The 23,919-nt window shown below is 36.4% G+C and overlaps 1 protein-coding gene across 1 annotated transcript in view; it reads left to right on the top strand.

Moving 5' to 3' along the window:
- Positions 1-1,309: 1,309 nt before the first annotated feature.
- The window catches only part of LOC148532140 (cadherin-10-like), a 497,062-nt gene continuing 474,452 nt past the window's right edge, over positions 1,310-23,919 (top strand). Inside the window, exon 1 of the mRNA XM_088468269.1 lies at positions 1,310-1,443. The gene's annotated coding sequence lies outside the window, so the exon portion shown is untranslated. The remainder of the gene's footprint in view (positions 1,444-23,919) is intronic.

The raw sequence follows: 23,919 nt of genomic DNA, 5'->3' as shown, positions 1-23,919 counted from the left end.
TGAGGGGAGGTGTGCTCTGAGGAGGGGGGGTGGGGTTATGGAAATATTAGGGGTGCTCAGGATTTGGACCTGCCTAAGTAAAGCCCCCCTGATATCTCCATACCCCCACTTCATAATATCCATGTTGACCATGGAGTAGCATGATGGGGACAGATATAGGGACATATTTTGACTTATATTCCTTCCATCCATCCTTTTACACTCTTTTTTCCTACAAATATGACACTATTGCAAATATATGCAATGAGGGCACATCCTAATGCCTGGCTACTTGGAAAAAATATATTTTTTAGATACTCATTATTGGGTATGATATGTGAGATTTATCCTCTGCAGTATTAATGTATATGCATACTCAGTAGCAAAAGAGTCTATCATCAAGTATAGAAAAGCACAAGTGTTATATATGAGCACTAATAGCTGAATTTTGGAAAAAAAAAAATTATTGGTACAGTATCATTGTAATACAATCACATCACATGTAAAATACTACATAGCTCAAATATTTATTAATACTTTTTTCATAATATAAACTATGTCTAAAACTGGCACTATGCATAAATGTTTGTGTGAATGAGAGCTACAAAATCTATTTAGCAGTGAAATCAGTTTGGCCTGGTATGGCATAGCAGATATAAACTCAAGGGTAAATAAGCCTGGAGAAGGATGGTGATTTATGTGATGAACAGAAGGAGAAGGAGGATTTTGCAGCAGAATAGATGTTCTTTCCTCAAATGAAAATTGAACACCGGTTTCTTATATAAGATTGCCAACAAAGAAAATAACATAAAAATTGGGGCATCTATTCAGCTTTGACAATGCCTATACAATTTTGAGATATTGATCTAAAATTAATGTACTTTCCATGATAGCCATATGTATGTATGTATGTATTTATGTATGTTTGTATATATATATATATATATATATATATATATATAATTTAATTTCTGTTCCACCAGCAAAAATATGAGTGATTGCAGAATTTAAATTGTGATTATGTTAAATTTCAAACAAAGAAAATCACTATACAGATGTGGTGTTTAACTAGGATCAATCCACTCTCCGTCTACACATTCACTTGCAAATCATTTTACCAGTAAAAGCCACTGTTCCTCTCAGTCCCTAACCTTCCCATGATAAGTACTGCAGTTCTTTCAGCAGAGGCTTGCTGTGTTGTGTGAGAGAGGATTTTTTTTTCCTTATTAATCAGGAGCCCTGAATGAAAGCCAATCACAGGCTGAGCTTCCCCTTGGCTTTGCTTTCCTGCCTCTTAGAGTTAAAAGTGATGCTGTGACTGTGAGGAAAAGACTGAGTTAGAATCAAGTAGAATCTTCCTTGGGAAAAATAAGCAGAAATAGATGGTAAATAGCAGCAAATGTTCAAGCTGTGGTGCTGAATCGGACAATACTCCATTTCCAGGAACAGCAGCAAATTTGAAAGGTAAGATATTTCTAAAACAAGCTCTGTATTCAGCAGACGTTCTCCGTTTAATAAGATGACAGCATTGCTTGCTGCATTGTAATGTAGATGAATACTATTTGTATGTAAGTATTTGAACTTTTAATTTAGTGTGTCTGGTTAATGTAAGATGTAAATCAAGCAATTAGCAGGCAGCTGCAGCAGTGCATTACAAACTAAAGCTCTTTATAAATAGGGATTTTGCACTTCAGTCCAGTTTGCAGTAAATGATATACTGTATGCAAGTTCATCTAGTGGATTGAACAAGACACAGTAAAAATATATATATAGATTGATTCCCTAAATGATTTTTGAACATCTCTACATAAAATGTTGCTACGTTACATTAGAAAACTACAGCAATAACCCTCAAAAAGACAGATGTGTCTGTCTACTGTGTATGCAGGTACTGGCTTCAGGTAAAATACATTCAGTGTTTAGTCATCACTTCAAGGTAACAACATTATGTTATTCATTTTTATATATTGAAATACCTTAAGTGCACAAGGTAAAGACATAATGACTGACAGAGCAAAGTCTAAGGTTCTATTCATTTATTCTATTCATGAGGAAAGAATGCAAATATGTATGTATTTTGTGTTATGGTGATGTACAGTACGGTATTGCATGTTGTCAAGTGTAAATACATGATCATGTTTCCCTGAAGCAACTGTTGATGGCATTATATGATCTGGAGTTATTGTAACATGAGGATGTGCTTCATGATACTCAGTGCAGCCAGACAATCTTAGAAGCCCTCTAGCCCAACAATGATCCTGCACATGCAAATCATTCACAAACAGCACCCAGCTTCTTATAACTGACATATTATCTTTTCTGCTTTCACACAAATGGAGCTGTTTCCTATAATCTTCATCTCTCCTTCTTGTAAAAGCATCTCTATTATACTAAAATGCACATCTATTATTTCCAATATGTGTCAAGATATATTATTTTGTACTTTTTCCAGTCAGACAAATGTGCTCACTCAGACAATAATGGCTTCAAACTAAGAATAGAAAAAGCCCAGAAGCATGCCTAAAAAATAAGTATATATATATATATATATATATATATATATATATATATATATATATGTATATATATATATTATATATATATATAATCAGATGCATTAAGTATCACTTCACAATCATTGTGGCAGGCTTGGCACATCTAGGCATGACTAATATGGACATACAATTCTTTATGAGTCAGACAGACATGTGCCTAAACATATATACTGTTTATTTCTGGGTAACCTATATTACAGATGATAAGCCTCTTACCCAGGCTGCTTGTTCATCTGAAAAGTGCTGAAGTTTTAGACTGCAGTGCATGTTCCCAGAGCAGTGTTACATATTTTATCTTTTTGCTGCAAAGTTAAATGTGTAATGCAAAGCTACATTTGCAGTAGCAATAAATAAGCTGCTTTATATATTTGGTATATCTTGAACAGAAAGATAAATACTTTTTGGAACATAAGCTGGTAATCTTGTTTGTGCCATGGGAACCCTTTTAAATTAGACTATTCCATCGCCTTGCCAACCTGTTAAACAAAAGAATTCAATCAAAGGCTCATTTATAGTCCATGCAGCAACTCCTAATGGGAAAAAATGAATGACAGACTGGAAGTTGTTTTGCTACTATATAGTTTTTTTTTCTTAATTTTTCAATATTAATTTGGAGGACAACACAAACCAGTAAGTAGTATATTGAAGGTAGCAGTCTAGCAATGCATCTTTCTGTGGCTTTAATAGTATATTTACTTTTAACCAAATACAGTAGGTAGCATAGAAAATGTCAACATACAGTACTTGATTTATTATTAGCACAAGAGAAGTGGTCTCCCTTCCAATGTAGTATGCAAAGTTAATATATATATATATAATATATATATATATATATATATATATATATATATATATACATATATATATATATATACTGTATATATGTTGTATGCAAATATTCTGAACATAATTAAATTCACAATACATTTGATTGCCAAATATATATCTTTTGAGAAAAACAGTCGTGTTATAGATATTTATTTGATACACACATACACATCCATTTTCTAAGAGTTATATACACAAAGGGCTTTCTGCAGTTGAGGAGAGTGTTATCATATCCCCTGCCTGCTTGTTTTTTCAAACCCACTGGGGAGTTTAAATCTTCAATCCATTTCTAACTGCTTTACAACCCTTTATCAAAGTAATTCATCCTGCAGAATAGCTTTCAGAGTAATAATGTAAGAAATCTAAACTTGCAAGTGAATTGTTATTGTTTCATTTTAATTTCTTAGTAAAGCAACATGAAAACAGAAATGGTTAATTTGAAAATGATACCCATCTCTGTATTACAGTTATTTCTGTATTTATAAAATCTTTTGAGGAAAAGGGAATCAGTGAATATGCCCTAGAAAGTGTATGACTGCACACACTGGCTGAATATCTCCCTTCTCTTAAGCAGAGTGAATGGTCAGAGCAATGCAGTATTCTATACCATTATCTATTCCTTTACTCTCTTTGTTGTAGAAGCTGAAATTTTTTGTGTGGCACAAAGCTTGTATTAAAGTAATATGTCAAATGCTTCAGAAGTACTGGTCATAATTGTAAACCATGCTTGGATGCACTGTTCAACCGGGCAAAACATTATTTATATATTAATCACTCTGTGACTAAAAAGTGCTTATTATGAACCTGTACTCAGTGGGGATGGCAGACATGCTTGATTTCATTTCATTGTATACATAGGTTTTACTAGTGCATGCTGAAATCCTCCAATTTCCTAAACACCATGATTCACTTTCCCAATACAGTACGATGCTATACGGTTTACTACAGTGCTACCAACATTAAAAATAAGCTGGCTTAGGAAGCCATTGCATACAGTAGTAAATGAAATGTTTAAAAAAAGATGCACAATTTAATTTTTCCAAATAATCTGACCATGTCTCATTGCCTACATTACTTTAGCAAAATTCAAAGCTCTATCTGAATTCATTCATCGCTTCATTTGTCTTATCCATAGGATAAAGGCAGGTTGTGGATCCGACTACAGTATTGGTGATTAATTGATCTTTAGATTAATATTTTTCACATGTTTGAATATGTTTTGTGGCTAATTAAGTAAGACATAATGGCTGCAAAATGGTGGAAAAGCAGTCGGAATGCCGACACCTTGTGGCCACCTACATATTGTATATGTTAGTTATAGAATATAATCTCTTCTTTTTGTGGTCCCCATGTCTTTGCTTATGGTTCCCATGCAAAAATTGTATTATGGTCCCAATGTACATCCTTTTTCAGGGACAACTTATCTATCCTTTGTTATGGTCCCCATGTCTTTTATTAAGGAACCATAGCTTCCCTCAATTATTGTCCTAAAGTCTATGCTTCATTCAGCTACCCATATATATATATATACTTTATTATGGTCCCAATGTCTATCTTTTGTGCACAATGTATAATATAAGTAATTGCAAACTCCTTAACCCTTTTTTTACACCAGACCATTCAATATACACAAGATATAGAATAATTTAGTCATTCTCACCTCCATCAGTTAAAGATGTCCATCACATATGTTATTTAGAGTGTAAACTAATAAACAGTGGAAACTCTGGGATCTACTTTAGGTCTGGAAAAACAAACACTGCTCAAACAATTGGCCCTCAATTTACATTTTTTGTCTGTTACAACACACAAATAATGAAAACATAGTTTCAATTTTAATTGGAACTTTAATACATTTTTAAAACCCAGTGTATTCATATTCACAGCAAGCAACCTGCTTAAGTTTTATTAAAAATAATAATAAAAATTCAACAAGTTCATTACAGCATGCCGTAAACTCATCAAACTAAGCCACTTTATCCAATTTTGTTAAAAAGTATGGACCTCAATCTATATCACTAATCTATCTTCCCTAGTATAATCTACTGTAGAACTGCTGGTAATGGTTTTTGAAAGAGGACAGCCTGGAATAGTTTAAATGAAAGCAACAGTCTTCTCAAAACAGAATTTCCCATTTCTGATTGGACAGCTGACTTTGATGATTATTTTATTCTCCTGTTTATTGTAAATGCTGTAGTTTAGAAAGTGTCTACTACACAAAGTTTTGCTTTAGACATAGGTCTATGTACTAAGCCTTGGAGAGAGAGAAAGTGGACAGAGATAAAGTACAAATAAAGTACCAACCAATTAACTCCTAATACTAAGTACACACTATAGAATATGTCATCCGATCCCGCAGATCGGAGCAACATATCGGGTACATTGTCTAGTGTATAACCATGATATGTGTGCTCCCATTGGTGGTTAGCGACATTGCCTGTTGACCCTACTGCAGGGTCAACGGGGGATGTCAATAATGATGTCATGACGTCATGTTGCAGAATACAGCTACTCTGACGTACCCGGCTTTGGTAAGTGTGTATGCATTTTCCGCATGACGGGTCCCATCACCGGCGATGTCCCGCTGGGTACACATTGTCTAATGTGTACCCAGCTTAAATGTCATTTTTAAAACACAGCCTGTAAAGTGACAATTAGAAACTGATTGGTTGGTACTTTATCTCCATCAACTTTATCTTTCTCCAAGGCTTAGTATATAGACCACATAGTTCTTCAGCTAATAGCTTCCTAAACAAAACTTTTTTAAATGCTGTTTATACTTAATATAAGTGTCTATCAAATAGTTTCTTAATAAAACTATATATTGTACACATTAGATTCTCTAATTTTCTTTAATGATGGAAAATGTTGCCCTTTCATCATACACACATCTACTGTATGCAGTAATGCTATTGCAAATGTTGCAGTTTTCCCAAAGTGGCATCTAACTATTTGCTAAACTGTATTCAAAAGGTATCTATTGATGACCCTTAGCCAAAAATAAAGGTAATTTATAAATACCCTTATTATTGCAGTCCCATGGTGTAAAAGCCCATTTTTTATGTCACACCCATACCCTTATGCAAATGCTTCTGTTTCTATGTATAAACACATTCTGTAGTGGTGCAAACGTTTTTTGTACCATCTGAAAATTAGGAGTTAGGCAGTTTGAGTACAGTCCTTGTTACTTAAAGATTGGGCACACATCTGCTCCTAGGTTTTCAATTATGCAAAGATCAAGCTTCATTTTGCATAATATGATTATTTAAGTGATTTGGTTGAGAGGGAGAAGTCTCATTTAAAGAGGTGTTTCCTAGTTTACAGACAAGTGCACCATTTTTATCCTCCCTGCAAATAAGAATTGAATTCTGCAAATGGTTAGAGATGATGTAATCCCAAAATCTTCCTTTTAATTTGAATAAGACATATCAAATAAACAAAACTGACACACAATAATAATTAATACATTTCTATTGTGCCCTTTTATGCATGCTTAATTTCGGCCATAAATGAGACTAAACAGTTGTATTTTATAAGAAAAACATTGCTTCCATAGCCCTCCATAATTTGAGGTGGAGCAGAAGGTGTAGATAATGCATATTCTTAAAAGAGCCTTAATATTTTTCCTTTGAATATTTTCATTAATATTGATTAACTGCTCTTTAAATTTAGACTGCTAAAGTTTCAACTAAACATGGAATATCAAGCAACCATTTTTCATTTTCATAGACAGTCTCATCCAAACACTGTGGTCGTATGACAGATACTGAACAGCTTTATACAATAGCATGCACAAATGTTTAATTTTTCATTAACTGCACATACAGCATGTATGTAATTACTTGGTATAAACCAGTGTGCAATTTAACCATCCATTTCAATAATTTTTGTCCACAACCTGTATGTCCTGTAGTTTGATTATGACCATTTTGAATAAAATGGTCATAATGGTAGTAAGATCTAAGAATTTTATATTTACAGCATAACACCACAAAACCAGCTACAAGGTAATAAAATTACAATTTAATACACTCAGACTGAAAGGTGCAGCTGCAAAGTACTGAACTATATTGATTTTTAATTCAATCTTAAACAATTTCCTAAAAATATAATGATATGTAATTATACTACAAAATATGAACATGTTTTACTATTCATGAGTCATAACAAGGATTAATTTAATTTTAAGCTAAGAAAGAAAAATATTTACATTTATAACAAAAGGTCTTTGAACATAAATAATATTAGAAATTAATCACATTGCCCAATCAAAATCTTTTAAAATAAGTGTACATATTGCCTTGTTTGGAATGCTAAGCAATGTTAGAAACTGGATTTGACTCACTAAAACTTTTTTCATTAAAACTTCATAATTAATAACAGTGATTAATTTTTCAAACAACAGACCCTGAATTAAACTGGGTTCACACTATATGATTGTGTACTCAGCCGATAGGACAAAACAATGTAACTGTAAATCGCAATGCACGTAAACACTGCATGATGTAAAGTTGATGTAAAGTTTGACAGTGTCATGTATCGTTCCATACTGCATTTAGAAGCATGGCATCATTCATTGTATTGTCCCATATGCTATGCAGGACAGAAGATAGGATAGGATGATGCGATGAATGCCCTATGGGCACTCGCGATTGGGCATACACACTATGCAATCGACACAATATATTGTTCTGATTTGCGTCAGAATATATATTGTGCAATGGATCACATAGTGTGAAACCAATTTAAGATTCAACTGTAAACATTGCAATAGTGAGATTAGTAGCAGATTAAGCACAATAGACTTGTTATTTTTATTTTCTGTTTGTGCATTGCAAATATTAGAGAGGTAAAATGTAAATATGTTTGTAGTTTGCATCTTTAACTGTGGCAAACATTTTGCTAAATCTACTGTACACAAGCCAAACTGCAAGCAATGAAGCATTGTTCCATAATCCCTTGCCTCCTGTCAAAGCACTTGTTTTAATATTATTGATATGGAATCAACATTTTAAATTACAACAGATTGGCACAAGTTCTAGTGAAATAATTTGTTGGTATGAGTGTGAGAGTGTCCAAATAAGAGATCCAAAATTATGAAACACAGCAAGGAAGCATAAACTAACTGTTTCCTCATAGTTTGCATGGAGGGATAATACAAAACAATGTCTACCTCATACAGTATATCACCCAATACTGAACATACTGTAATCAAGCAATATTTGCTGAATGGTTGCAGCTACCATCCATTGCCAGGGTTTTGACCTCCACACTTCTGCATCTACCAATAAGTTGTTTACAGGATATTTGTAAAACTGCCACTGTACAGTATATCTGGCTGGTTATTGGTGGTTTACATAACTTATGCTTAATAGATATTGTGGTTCCTATACTTAGGCAAAAAATGAGACAGAAATGGGTAGTGTTACAGTTCAGTAAGGACATTCAACCAAATGTGGTCCATGTAGACCAGCATGTACTTTATGCCTAGCAAAGGGCAGGTGCAAGTATACAATGATGATGAAGAAGATGATGATGACTAGTAGTAAGCTGGTTGCACATGCTGCCTATGCTAAGGCACATGTATTTATTGTGTAAGATAAAAATACTCTAATTTTCCATACATATTATATTTTCATAATGTACGGCAATTTTTACTTCAATATATCCCATTCAATATAGCAAAACTGTAGCTCTATGTCTATGAATCTTAAAGTTATGAATATTGACATATTTCATATATATGAGTGAGAGCTGCTGTTACACAGACCATGTATAAAATAAAATCCAGTAATCCCACATTCCTAGTGGCATTATTGAATGGTGAGCCTTTTCATGCTCAGAATTTTATTTGCTAAGAAAATTCAACAAAATTTGGGTAATTCTACTGTAAATGGATTTACAGTACAATAGGTGCACTTGCCTTAAGTTTGTCAGTGCAATGATAGACAGGGGAACTTTTCTGTCATTGTAAATCATAGCATTCTCAATCAGTAGCCTGGTATTTCACAGTAATGCCAGCAAATTTGCAATATAAAAAGATAGGCACTACAGCATGCCTCATGTCAGAAATTGATGCCAAAGAAGCAATCCAATGGTGCAGTCCAAGAGCATGAATAGCTAGTACACTGGCTGCCAAAGTCTTCAGTGACTGAAAGTACAGATAGCAAAAAAGAATGGCTTCACAATTCATATTGGTGTTCATATTGTTTTTTTAAAGCTACACTACCATTAGGAGAAAGTTAGTTTCTTCTCAACACTAGAAGCTAGGCATAGCCAATTGGAGATCCTGTATTGAGATTCAGAAAGCAAAGCAATGTGTCAATTAACACTGTATTAATATTGATATTTTACTGTTACAATGTTTATGCTGCACATGTAAAGTTGCAGTCAAAACCAGGTCTGAAGGCAGGGTTTGCTGCTCTAAGGCCAGGTACACACCTGAACGATATCGGCCCGATTTGGCCAATTTAGTCAAATCGGGAATACCGTGCAGTATGTATGGCTGATTTGTGCGCAACCATGTTTGCATGCGATATCGTGCGATTGGCCATGCAGGACAGCCAATCACACAATATCGCATGCGGCGTCATACATTTTAATGAAGGATGGAACAAGTAATCTTTCCATCATTTGTTAAATTGTACAGTGTGCATGGTGCAATGTCCAGGGTTAATGCAAATCACCCTGAACATCGGTACGATTGCCAGTCATTTGGATGTGTACCCACCCTAAGAATCTATGAGAGGCTGAAGAGACTATCAAAAGACACCAAGAAGTTATTTGTGAATTTTCTGAATATCAGACTAGATGCATGAAGGAGCTAAGGCAGGAAATGCAGGTGGATGGATGAGAAAGAGATATCACCATTTCAGAATCAATGAAAATTAGTATTTTGCCTCCCCAATACCATGACTGCATGATATTTCAAGCATAAGCAGGTGGGCCAAAATGACAAGCATTGCAGCTCTGGATTGGTTCTCCTGCTCAAACTTCCTTTTTTGCAGATATTTTAAATTAGTGAACAAAATTGTTCTTCATTTTCAGTGGTAATGGAGTTTTATGTTCTTGTATACTGTCGGATTTATCACCAGTTATTCTTAAATATGAACACATTTATACATGTTAGATTATCAGCCAATACAAACATGTTCTTTTACTAACAATTCATTAAAAGAAGTAGTTTTGATTAGTGTTTTGTAGCATTTTTCTTATTTTTTTTAATTACTTTTCAGTTAAAGCAGTTAACATTTCTGTGTGTAATGTTTCATTTTACAGAGAACATGTTTTTATATGAAGATACAGTATATAGCGCATATTTTGTAAAAGAAAAACAATTATTTTTGTAATATGTATAAACATTATCTTAAATACTGAACCCAATACATACACAGCATCATCGGTGTTTCTCACCAGATTGCCCTAATTAAAAACTGATATGACCTATTCAATTATAAGCATGACAAAAGTAATCTGTGAGCAACTAAAACAACAAATGATCTGCTCTTATGCTGGGTACACACTGACAGATATATTGGCAGATTAATTGATTGGCCAGTATATCTGCTGCCCTGTCAGCCAGTGTGTACCCCTGGGGAGGGGGGCGGGACACACCCCCTGCCCACCGGGACATGCCCCCGACACACACCCTGGTCACCGAGACCCGCAGCCAGATACAGATGATGGCCATTCAGTGTGTATGAACGACCATCATCTGCAGATAACTCGATCTGCTGATATATCTGTATAGTGTGTACTCACCTTTACACTTTCATAGACTTTCATAGACTGTGGTGGTGTAAGAACAGATTTGGTGTGGACTTAATGATCATACAGTATGTATGATCAAATCACTTTCAAAGCACTTGCTCTAATGGAAGCTCTAGATATTCAATTTATGTACATATTAATACTTCTGTGTACAATTGGTCTGTGCACTCTACGCATTGTTGAACAGTGATTTACATCTGTTTTCTTTATTCTTGTATACTGTATTTCTATGGTCCATGTAATTATGTGTGAAAACTTTTAATAATTATTCATTAAGACACAAAATAAGACACACCACTGTAACGGCTGTATGTATTATACTTTGTAAAGTATTTTTTTGTTAAATATATTGAATAGGGTCAACTGACCTTTATGATGTGGCTAAAAATAGGCTGTCCTCTGTTTCTGAATGCTTATGTGCATGGGACCAGCATCTTTCATTCTTCCCTGAAGTGTTCTTTGTGCAATTTTTCTTTCTTTTGTTTGCTTTCTGTTTTCCTATTACTTATTTAGTAACCAAAGAAAAGAAGGGAGAGCAACTAGTAAACAGTTGTAAAGTCTTGCCACTATTTGTAATATGCTATAGAATTTTATTAGATTACATATAAATACAAATAAGTTTAAATGTTGCAATTATGCATGTACATCCCATTAAGGCATTGTGTTCTTTTCACTACAATAATAATCCAGTTAATCTATAATTGCTTATCTGTATGAAATAAAACAGAGGGATATAGCCATTGACATGTGAAGTAAATCTTTCTTTGACTCAAAGATTAAAAAAAGGCTTTATGTTTGCAGATAATGAGCTGCATCATGAGCTCTGCTGCAAGAGATGTGGTCAAAATGCCAACTGCTAATCAAGTGCAAGCAATATTTTAATATTATACTAGTAGCATTATATAATGCACTGCAGTAAGTAGGGCAAATAGAAATGTTTGCAAATAACATTTTGAGGGGACTTCAATTAGCTGCGAGCTATGTACCACACTTAGGAACTGATTCAGAGTTGTATGCTAATAGCATCTCTGATGCGTCTTTGGACACACCTCTATTTTAAGAAACAGTCTCCGTCTCTGCCCATTGCTTGCCCTCAAACAGCTGCAGCCTGTCAATCAGGCTGTGGCATCCAGGGTTCTGTGACTGAGGTTGCAGTGGCATCATAGCACATGTGCACTGCGACCCCAGCACACGCACAATCCACCCACCATCAGACTTGTACACAAACCATTGGTTGAATCAGGCCCTTACAATAGCTTTATTCTCTCTGATATTTGTTTGCAGCGCATAGGGCTGTGCACAAAAATCAGCGAGTCTGGGGTGAGATCAGACCATGATAGCATGCCATTGCAATGGCACTCGTCCTTCTCACAGCTAATTGAATTAACCCTCTTAAATGTTATCTGTCATACAGCTAGGCTAAGTGGTTAACTGGGAAATGTATTGAACCTTTTAAAGAGGACAGTAGGAGAAGTTGTCAATAGCACCTAATCAGCATTCTAACTAACATTTTATATAAAGTACTAGATAAATAATAGAATCTGATTAGTTTCTGTTGCCAACTTCTCACTAGTCCTCTTTATAACGTTTGATACTGTACATGTTCCCATAAGTATCCTGACTTATAGTCACACTAATTGGTCTAAATAAAGAGAGTATTATTGCTTTTCACATTTTGTTTATCACAATATTTATATAATTTATAATGCTGGGATAGACAAAGAGAAAACTATAACAAAAACTTACCAAAAGACTGGGGACGTCTTTCACAATTGTTTTAACATTAATGTGCATGCACCATTTTCACACATGTGCAGTGGGTCCATGTGATGCCCTCTCATTACATCACGCACCAATCTACCCAGTGTACTATGGGAGATTCCAGGAAGAGATTGTTCTCTTCCCAACTGTTTTCCCTGACTGCCAGCTGGAAAACACCATCTCCAGACTCTGCTTGATTATAATCTTAGATGTATCAGTGATGACTTATGAATGTGATCATTATTTTTATCTGAAAAGAAATCTAGAAATTTAAATAAAAGTTATAGTAATAGCATAATCCTCTATTGCAACCATTTATAAAATATCCATAGTTTCTGATTTTTACAGCTGTGTTTCTACATTTTTAAAGGAGTATCTATTGAGAATGTAGAGCTGGTTACTAGAAAAAAGTGGCAAAATAATGGTCATAAACAAAAGCCCATTTCTTGGGATAGTTTACCTCTAAAATTGAAATATTTGCACATATTGATTAGTATACTAATGTTATTTTATGTGTACCTTTTTTTTTATGGCCATTTAACTCATATAGTGAATACTTAGTGAACATTTATTGCCTTCCAAATGCAAATATCTGAATCTTCTGTGTTTGCTATGTACATATCAGTAAATGGATATATTTTCACACAGTTAAATGTCAATGACTTATTTAAGTGGTTGTTGAGATGTTATATGCAGGGTAAGAGGCTTATAGTGTTTCTATTTGCTTGTCTTTGTGCATGTTTGCTTTTGAAAGTATGATTCTATTTCTGTTTGCTCAGTAAACAGCTTTTGATAGTGTGTCATTAAAAAAAAAAATTATAAGTATAATATTTTTAAACCATCAAATTTCTCTGGTCTGAATCAAAGTCAGCATGAAATTTACATAAATACAGAACAAATTAAATTATGTTTATAAACTAAAGAAATACAAAATCATAAAAAATAAACTCTTGCAATATGTTTTTAAAAAGCAAGATCCTACATATATCACACAAAGGTATTAGAAACATGTAGGATATACAAAAATGATAATTAGATATTGTCAGTGTAAGCAACTTAAAGGTGAAATCAAATACTGATTGCAAGCATATATTACGTGCTTGTGTGATATCATGAAACACCAGATATAGATCAACACAGCTGGAGATGCTAATTATACAACACTGCACAAAGACAGCACAAAGAATATGTCACAAGGAGAAAGGAGGACAATGACAGAGCTAATTAATTAAAACAAAGAGGAATAGAGCTGAATTTTGTTAAAGATAATAGTCGTAAGCTGAGCATTATGGACACAGTAATCGAATAACACCTGAAATGAAATTCTAATATAAAAGAGACTAGTTATCTCATAATCAAGTACTGTACCTATTTTTGCTACATTACCTTGGTTTTCAATAACTGCAAACACCCCAAAATTTGTTAACTCAGGGCAACAAAATGACACACAGATGTGTCCACATACACCTTTGTTCAAAGCATGCCAAAAAGGCATTCCGCCAGTCATCGCATGCATGCCACCATTGGTAATGCCGGTATGCATGAAGATCCCTGCAAAGGACAGCTCTGTCAGTAAGAGTGGCAAGGGGCATAGTGAGCACCGCCGGGCCTCGGTAAAGAGGGCGTGTGGCCTAATCGCAGGAGGCATGGTCACGCCCCCTTGAAAAAAAAAACAACATACTTTTGCAGCTCTGCGAAGGGGGCACAGTGAGCCCCTCAGCCTGGCACAAAGCCAGGGGGCGCAATCAGTGTGATAGCTCCCCCCTCAGGCATAGGAGATTGCTGTGGCTGCTGCTTAGCAGCCACAAGCAATCTCCCACTGCATCCCAGCACATGCTGTGTGCTGGGCTTCTGCAGAGGGAGGGAGGAGGGAGGAAGGAAGGGGAGGTGCTGTACCCAGGCCCCCGCTGGGCCCCTCTGGAAGCATGGGCAAGGGTAAATTATACCCGCCCCCGCTTTCAGTGCCTCTGAGAGTGGCCCTTTGTGATGGAGGCACTTCCAGGTCTAGCATCCTTTTGTACATTGGATCCCTGTCACAGCAATCTCCCTCTCACAGCACTCTGCAGAGGGAAGCCCATAGGATTCTATGGGTAATGCCATCAAGAATATGGCATTACTCACTGAAACCAAGCCCCGGAATGCATCACACTCCGGAGTTTGGTGCATATGATGATAAATGCATTTTCAAGGATTGAACGCATTTTTCCCCTTGATCCATCCTGTCCCAAGTGTCCTGCCAGGAACTTTTTTTCAAAATGTATCTTATTTGCATAACTTAGAGGACAAAAATACAATGAAATGGTACACTGACTACTAGTGCTGGTATATATATATATATATATATATATATATATATATATATGCAATAGTATATATATATATACTTCTATAGGCAACCAAGTCACTAATCCAGATAAAAAATGCTAAAACTAAGTTCCAATATGAGTGAGCACACCATTCCTCATGCCACATATGATTGTGCTTAATCTGTGACTTTATAACATATCCATTGCTACAAAACAAATAATATAGCATGCCTGGTACACCTTGAGAAACTTTGTATACAGCTACAAAGCTAATAAAATTCCAAATGTAAGAAAAAGTACAAATCACTACTCGTGTTGGCACATCTTGTCTTTTGCATCTTAAGGAGCAATAATGCTTGGTGAATGAGGACACATCTGTATCTGCTACATCATACATCTGAGTGATGTCATCTATTTAGTCCAAATACACAATGACAAGCAGCAATAATACTTCATATGTTCTACATTTGACCTATTTTACAACTATACCAATTGGCTTGTTTTGTCCTGTATATCCAGGCTTTTCTATAAAATCTTAATGTGATTTGAATTCTCAATAATTACTCACAAATGAGCTGACGCACAGTTGTACACAAGTCCATTTTGCTGAAGGATCTTGTGATTTTTAGTACTGCCCAACGTCCGAGCACACATCTACATGTGATTTTGATATATTCACCACTTAGTTGCATCTCCATTTGTGGATGAAAGTAGGTAAGTGGATTGCATGGTACATTCACAAGTACAGTAGGCTAAGTTAAGTGAGAGCTCATCAAGGATTTACAGATGGTATTGTGGGCTATGCTGATTTGTCCTTATTTATAGATCTCTTACATCAGCCCTATATTGTATAAGGCTGGTACAAATGCATGTTAATAATAAAGATGGCTATTTGGATATGGATAGGGGTGGTGCAGTTGCATAGATGTGTACGGGCAAATAATCTCATTTAGTTCCATTCAAGCATTGTGAGTATAATTGTGGCTGAAATGCTTGCAACTTTGAAACTGCCCCATGCTGAAAGAATAACTTGCTATGTGTTGCTTTGCATTATTATTTCATTCCTAGTTTGTACTTTCCAATCTTTCTGGTAAGTGCTCCTTGTAGCATATACATTATAGATCTTGAATGAATTATGCACTTCTTACATGTACTTTTTGCACTTTTGCATAAGAACTGTTCAGTTTGACAAGCCATGTGCATGTGCATGAGAGTCATGGGTTCATGTTTAAGTTTGTGCTTGTGGTGACATAAATGATTGGCACTAAATAATATTACAGACTATGGGGACAATTTCATATTTTTTTAAGTGCAATTTATGTCCTTTTACATATATTAGACCATGCTGTTATTTCACATAGTTAAATCACCAGGTTATCCCCTTTGTGTAGGAAAGCCATGAAGATGCAAATGAGTGGGAGGAAGTAATCTCCTTCCAAGTGATTACTTCCTCCCTCTTGCTCATGCTCATGCTGCTCCCTACCTCTGGAACTCTCTCACTCTCCCTATCTGACTCTCCACCATTCTAATGAACTTCAAACGGCTCTCAAAACCCACTTCTTCATTAAAGCCATCCAGCTCTCATCCTAACCCACTGCTTCTTGCACCTTCCTCAGTGTCTACCACATCCGTGTAACCCCTGTCTGTATGCCCCTCCCATTTAGAATGTAAGCTCTCACGAGCAGGGCCCTCTTACATCATGTGCTTCTCCTTTCCCTTACTTATACTATCATATACTCCATACAATGGCACCTAACTCTTGGTTGCTGCCTCCTTGCTGTTTATTTAAGTATTATGATCATGGATGCAGCAATGTTTATATACTTTCCTGCATAATTTTGTACTGTAAATCACTGTTCTTTTATTTTGCTCATTTGTAAGGTGCTGTGAAACCCTTGTGGTACCATAAAAATAAAGGATAATAATAAATGTGAGTAAGGTATAAACATTGGACCAAATACTAGCTGGGGTCAGATGCGTTTTCCACTGACTCTATGGGGTAGATTTACTAAAGCTTCTAAACAAGACAAGTGGTGAAGTTGGCCATAGCAACTAACCAGGTTCTTCCTATCATTTTATAGAATGTATGTGTGCTAGAGAAATTATAGCTATAATCTGATTGGTTGCTATGGACAACTTCACCACTCTTCATATTTTAGAAACTTTAGGAAAATATACATCTATTAGTATTACTAGCAGGTGGCACCTATAGAAGTCAAACTTGAAATTGAAGGTCCAAACTACTTTAAACTAATTACCAAAAAAATGACTTTGCACAGGAAACCTCCGCTGGAGGTCCCTTTCCACTGGAAACCTCCGGTCCCTAGATGAGCAGTTGATAGCTAAGGTTCCAGTTTATCCAAGCAATGAAATCACTTTGAAAATGATAAAATGATTTTATTAGTAATTAGTATTGTCATTGAACAATCTTTATTTCTATTGATATCCTGTTTCAGTGAACATTTCTGTGAAACATCATACTATAAATAATATTAATCTATGTTATTTCTTTCAGAATGCTAGAAGATTTGCATAAAACAAAACAATATAGTAGGGAAATTAGACAGTGATTTTTACACAACATAAATGTTGTACTGTAAAATTTCCAAAATCATAATATCATTTATAATTTAGGTTCTTATTCATGAAGAACAAAACATGATTTGTATACAGTAGAAAAAGTACTGTTGTATAGATACAGATGGAGTGATATGCATAAGTACAATGTATGTTTGTACACTATCACTGTTACACAATATTAAAACTGTGAATAAATAGGTAGATTATGGTTAAAGAGCCTGTTATTATTTTGGACAGCAAAGAAATATGTGTTAAAGAGTGCAGCATTATATCTATATATGAAAGTCAGTTACTGCCATCTTGTGGATAGCATACTGTTTTTTCTCATTCTGTTTTCTAGAACTATACAGTAATCATCAGCAATAAACCAAAAAAATATACAGTATACATTTAAAAAAAATAATAATTGTAGTTGTGCTTAACGGGTGATTACATTGTGCACATGATAGCATATTGCATTCATGTTACTTAACATTATAAATGCCTTGAATGAAAATGCTTCTTTTATTCAAACACCAACATTTTCTGTTAGCTTATACACAGTAAGACTTATGCAAAGATAGGAAACCATAGTACATTAAACTGTACAGACTTCTAATAGTACACATTGCATACAGCTTACACACACACATTGATATATATATATATATATATATATATGTATATATATATATATATATATATATATATATATATATATATATATATATCAATCAATGTAGCTACTCTGCAGATGCTGTCTGAATCTGTATAAGAATAGAAATACAAGGTATGCAGATACTAATGAAGTGTATCACATATAAATTAATAGGTAAATTATATGATTTCATGGACTTTGCATGATTGTTGCACTCACAGCAGTGACATGAGCATTAGTAATACTGCTACACTGGATAATTGTTCGAGGGTGGCACAAAGTTGATCAGCATACAGAAAAACTGAGTTTGAACGCAAGGCCTGTAGTTGTAAACTTGATGCTTCAGCAGAACGGAGAGTGGACAGACTTGTTTAGTCCCACAGATGGGCAACAGTGCATCAAATTATTGGTAATATGAATTAGGGACCAATATAGAGGGCATCTCAATGAACAGTATTCTGCACATTACAACAAGAGGACTACAGAAGCAAAAGGTCTGTCCATACACCATTGCTACCAGCTGCAAACAGGATTAAATGCCTCCAGTTTGCTCAGGAACATAGGAATTGGACAATAAATGGAAGCGAGCCATGTGGTGTGACAAATCCCGTTTTTCAATTATACCATGCAGATGGTAGGATAGGATCCTCCTTCATGTCTCTTTAGGCTGGTGCAGGCAACATTATGGTATAGGGCATGGGAGTGTCTGAGCCATTTGATTCATGTGGGCAGTTAGATCCATGCCTAGAAGAATTTAAGCTGTATTAAATTGGCCCAAAAAAGTACTAAACCAGTGGTCATAATATTTTGGTCACTCAGTGTGTCAGTCTGTCTATCTGTCTGTCTATCTGTCTGTCTGTCTGTCTGTCTATCTATCTATCTATCTATCTATCTATCTATCTATCTATCTATCTATCTATCTATCTATCTATCTATCTATGTCTATCAAATCAAATGCCCTGACTCACTCACTAACTGACTCATCAACACCCAACTCAAACCCCTGGACTTAGAAACATGAAAATTGGGGAGAATTTCCTTCCATGAAGTAAGTACACACTAACAAGGGATTTTTCAAAATTTAACTCCTTAGGGGGTGAAAAGGGTTAAAATATTTCCTCCCCCTGTCCTGACTGACTGTATCAATGTGACTGTAGCACAGTTCATATTCAAACACCAACTGTCATCTCAAGTGCTGCTAAGCAAACATTGCTGGCATTTGATGTGGCTCCCCTATTTGAATAGTGAGGGAAGGGAATTTTTTACTACTGATGTGACAGAGGAAAATGTTTAAAGCTGGGTACATACTGAGCAACCATCACTGCCATCTGGCCGGGGGTCACATTGCGCCCCCCTCCCCAGGATCCTCTGCAGCAAGTGCACAGGTGGTTGACTGACTGCCCATACATACAGCACAATGTGTATATATACTTTCAGATATATCTGCCATTGGCTGTGCTGCACAGCTGACGCAATATGTCTGTGAACAACGTCATTCTGTACACACTGGCTGACACACAATATGTCATCAATTCAATGGAATGGCTGATCTGTTCGACATTATATACCCAGCATTACAATGGCAGTGAGAGGGGAATGTGTTACTAAACTGGTGAGGGAGGGGAATTTGTTAATACACAGATGAGGTAGGGGATTGTCACATGTGTTAATACCTATAGGGTGAGGGAAGGGAATGTCTTACAACTTGGATGTGCGAGTGGAATGTGTTACTACAGGGGTGAGGGAGGGGAATAAGTTACTATAGGTGTGAGTGAAGGTAATATGTTGCTACAGGTGTGAGTGAGGGATTGTATTTCTACACAGGTGAGGGAGGGCAATGTGTTACTACAGAGGTGAGGGAGTTGAATGTGTAGTACACAGGTGAGGGGGGTAATGTCTTACTATAGCAGTGAGGGAGGGGATTACTATAGAGTTGAAGGATTAATGTGTTATTGGAGTGGTAAATTGAAAATGGAAACAGTAAACATCTAAGGTCTACCCAGGTGAAACTGGGTACATCAGCTAATCTACATACATAAATATGTGTCCTATTATACTGTGGCTTCAGAAGTTCCAAATAGCCCCTCTAGATGCGCCAGGTTCTGTGCAACTGGGGCACACCGAGTATCTTTTTTGCTTAAAATGTGTTAATTTTTTTCTCAAACTGTGCATTTTATTTGCATAAATAAAACAACAGGTAGAGACAGCACTAACTTGCTAGAATACAGGGCCTGATTCAGACCTGGTCGCAAGCACTGAGTGCTCACAACTGGGTCGATGGTGGCCCAGAGTGCATGCGCGTGACGTAGCCGGCTCCATCTTGCGCATGTGCGAGACCAGGATAGCTATGGGCAATCCGTCGCTCCGGTTCTCATACCAAAGGGGGCGTGCTGTCGATGTTGAGCAACAGCATGCCCCCTTTGGTGGGTGGGCCGGGGGAGTGGCTGCCTAAAAGGAGGCATTCCCATGAGAACGCCTCCATTTGGGGCCGGCCACCCTGACATCACGAGTGATGTCAGTGGAAGAGATTTAGTCTCTGTTAGAGCTAAAATCTCTCTGGGGCTTGCGGCAACGAGACCCTACCACAAGGGTTTTGTCGCAAGCCCGATGGTCGTGATGGTCTTAACCATCGCGACCATCTTCCTGGCTGTTCGCTATAGCTGTGGGTGGTCATCCACAGCTATGCGTGGGTGGTCATCCACAGCCAGGAGGCCATTCAAAAAAATAAAAAACACCTGCCCTGATTCAGAGCGAGCGCCCTGTCAGAGCATTCGGCTCTGAATCAGGGCCACAGTGATCAATGGGGTGTGCATCATTTGTACAACTGTGTGCAACTGAATTTGAATTTGTGTATGAACTAAAGGCACCAATGTGAGCAGCCATAGCTTTATCTCATGGCATGTCCCATTGTGCTTCATTTGTGACTTTGTATGTGCGTAAAAGCAATTCATGTGCAGTTGAAGTTTCAGCCCAGCATCTCTTGCATGCATGACCTAAGTTGGTTTAATTGAGTAAAACCCTTATCTTTTTATGAAACACCAAATTAATTATTTAAATTGACTACATGCTCATTGAAGTTACCTATTAATAAATGAATGTGCTGGAAGCAGCAATTTGCACAGCAAAGAGGTAAAATTACAGTGGCACTACAGTACATCTACACTGAGACAAAGAACTGTAATCACCCAAATGAAATTGCTGTATTCTGGCAGCTAGATCTCATATGTCATGTCTGCTCTTTTTCTACTATTTCATAAGAAAAAGACTGTGAGATGTACAGTAGGCATTTGATATCAGCATGTCAAGAATAGTATTCACCACTTTGAGAAAACTAATTATGGTAGCTGACAGTCAGAAACAATTCTGAAGTTATTGGCATGGAAAAATAGTTCTTCCTAGGAGTGTTTTATTTCATTCTCTTTAATTACAGTTTGCCCATGACCAGTTCAGAGAAGCTCTCTGCTGGTACATTTAACAGTAAACCATGGTGCTCTTGCCAATGTACTTGTATGTGGCAGTTCACAAGCTTCAACTCTCTTACAACAAGCCCAAATCTTATGCAATAATCCCATCAATATGAGCCAATGTAACTTGATACTATCATCAGTCACATACACTAAAGTAAACCAGCTATGACATTTTCAATTGTAAAAGCTGATTTACTGCTATGTGCAAAAGTAAATTATTATTTCCATATGATTCTGAATACATATATGTGCTTTGTATCTTATGGATATTACTGTTATGTCTGTATAAAACAAATAGTGAGAAACATAGATTGTCTATGCCTTTTCAATGCCCTAAAATGTTATCAAAGTATTATCATGAAAAGGTTTTCACAATCATAAAATATCAAGATCAAGACACAAAAATGTACATATTGGACCTAGTGCCTGATTCACTAACATACGCAACTGCAAATACGCATGAAATCTGCCGATTATTTCGCACTGCACATGCGTATGCATAGCAGTGTGCATGCACAAACCGGCCTCTGCGATGGGCACTGCGATTGCAGTGATTACGCAGACTCATCGCAGAGTGATTGACAGGAAGTACCGTAAGTGGGTAGTGATGGGAGAGTGGTCGGCAGAACGCAGGCATGCCAGTGCATTTGCATGCCATTGCAAGGGTTTGCATAAATTATCAACTGCGATGCCATACACAGTATGAGGTCTCATAGCGTGCGTGGTTGTTAGCAATTTCAGAGTAAGGTCAGGGCTTGTGCAAGTGTGTGTGAGACTGAAATGGTACACAATTGTACTGATGGTTTTGCTATTCTGCTAAGTATTACAGATGTGTGCAATTTAAAGTGGGCATCCTTATGTAGTGCTGAGTTTGCAGTGCGACCGCAATGGATTAGAATACTATCGCAGTTGAACTGCCTGCATACGCAATATTTTGTTCCGTAGCGTATCAGGCCCCTAATTCATATTTGCACGCAAGTCAGTTTTGAGAGGGTCTTTTCATATTTCTCACTGCGCTTGCTATGTAGCTATGATCAGAGTCATACCCATCTCAGCAGCGACTCCACTTATAGCTGAGTTGGTGTAACTGGGTAACAGCTAATTATTATCATGTAGGACAAGTGTTAAGGTTTATGAGCATGTAGATGGGATTGCAGGCTAATCAGAGTTGAACGTATGCAGATATATATCTGATTTCAGATGGATCTCTTGCACCAAGGGTAGGGCTGGTGCAACTGTGCATTGGCAGTGATGATGAATATTTTCATAAGCGGATGGATGGGGCAAAGCAAGTACATACAGTAAATGCAGCTAAACATTTATTTCCAAGCATGAAATACAGCCACACCTACAGCCAAATTGAATTTAACCCTGAATCTGGCCCATTATCTATTTAGTGCAAGTTACTATCTATTTAGTGCAAGTTACCCATTGTAAAATATGCACTAGAATTAAACAGTAACCAGTATTTGTTTCCAGGGACATGTTCTCTTAAATATTTGTTTTACCAGCTACGGTGACGTACATTAGGACCGAAAGTGGTCCTGTAATCCAAAGTGAACTGCTTGCCTAAAATCACAAGTATTTCACAGCTGAATTTATACGGTTGCCTGGCAACCAGCACTATGTTCACTCTGCATTGCACTCCATTGATGACAAGAAGCCTCTGGAAGGCAGCACTTGCCTTCAACTAACAAAGCACAACATTCTATTGGACGATATTAAGAATCTGAACCAGGATTGTATATCAGAAGTTATAATGGTGGCTGCATGCTTTACTTTTAAGTAAGTTTTATTCTGTGTTGAGATTGCTCTAACATCATTATTGATATATAGAAGTTTATTTGGGTACAAGGCTACATGTAGGGTTGGAATACTGGCTGATGACCTTGAATGAAACGGTGACTGCAGGACAGTAATGTCTTCAGATTAGCTCTATAATATTTTTTTTTTTTTATTTAGGTTTCATTTTACTTAATTATTTTTTTGGGGGGTATGTACTACACCATAATCTCTAACATTTTCCAGATTAGGGT

The sequence above is a fragment of the Taudactylus pleione genome, unplaced genomic scaffold (genome assembly GCF_031769625.1).
Source record: "Taudactylus pleione unplaced genomic scaffold, aTauple2 ptg000083l, whole genome shotgun sequence".
Lineage (NCBI taxonomy): Eukaryota > Metazoa > Chordata > Amphibia > Anura > Myobatrachidae > Taudactylus > Taudactylus pleione.
Note: the sequence above shows the minus strand (reverse complement) of the source record. Positions and strands in the feature narration are given on the sequence as shown.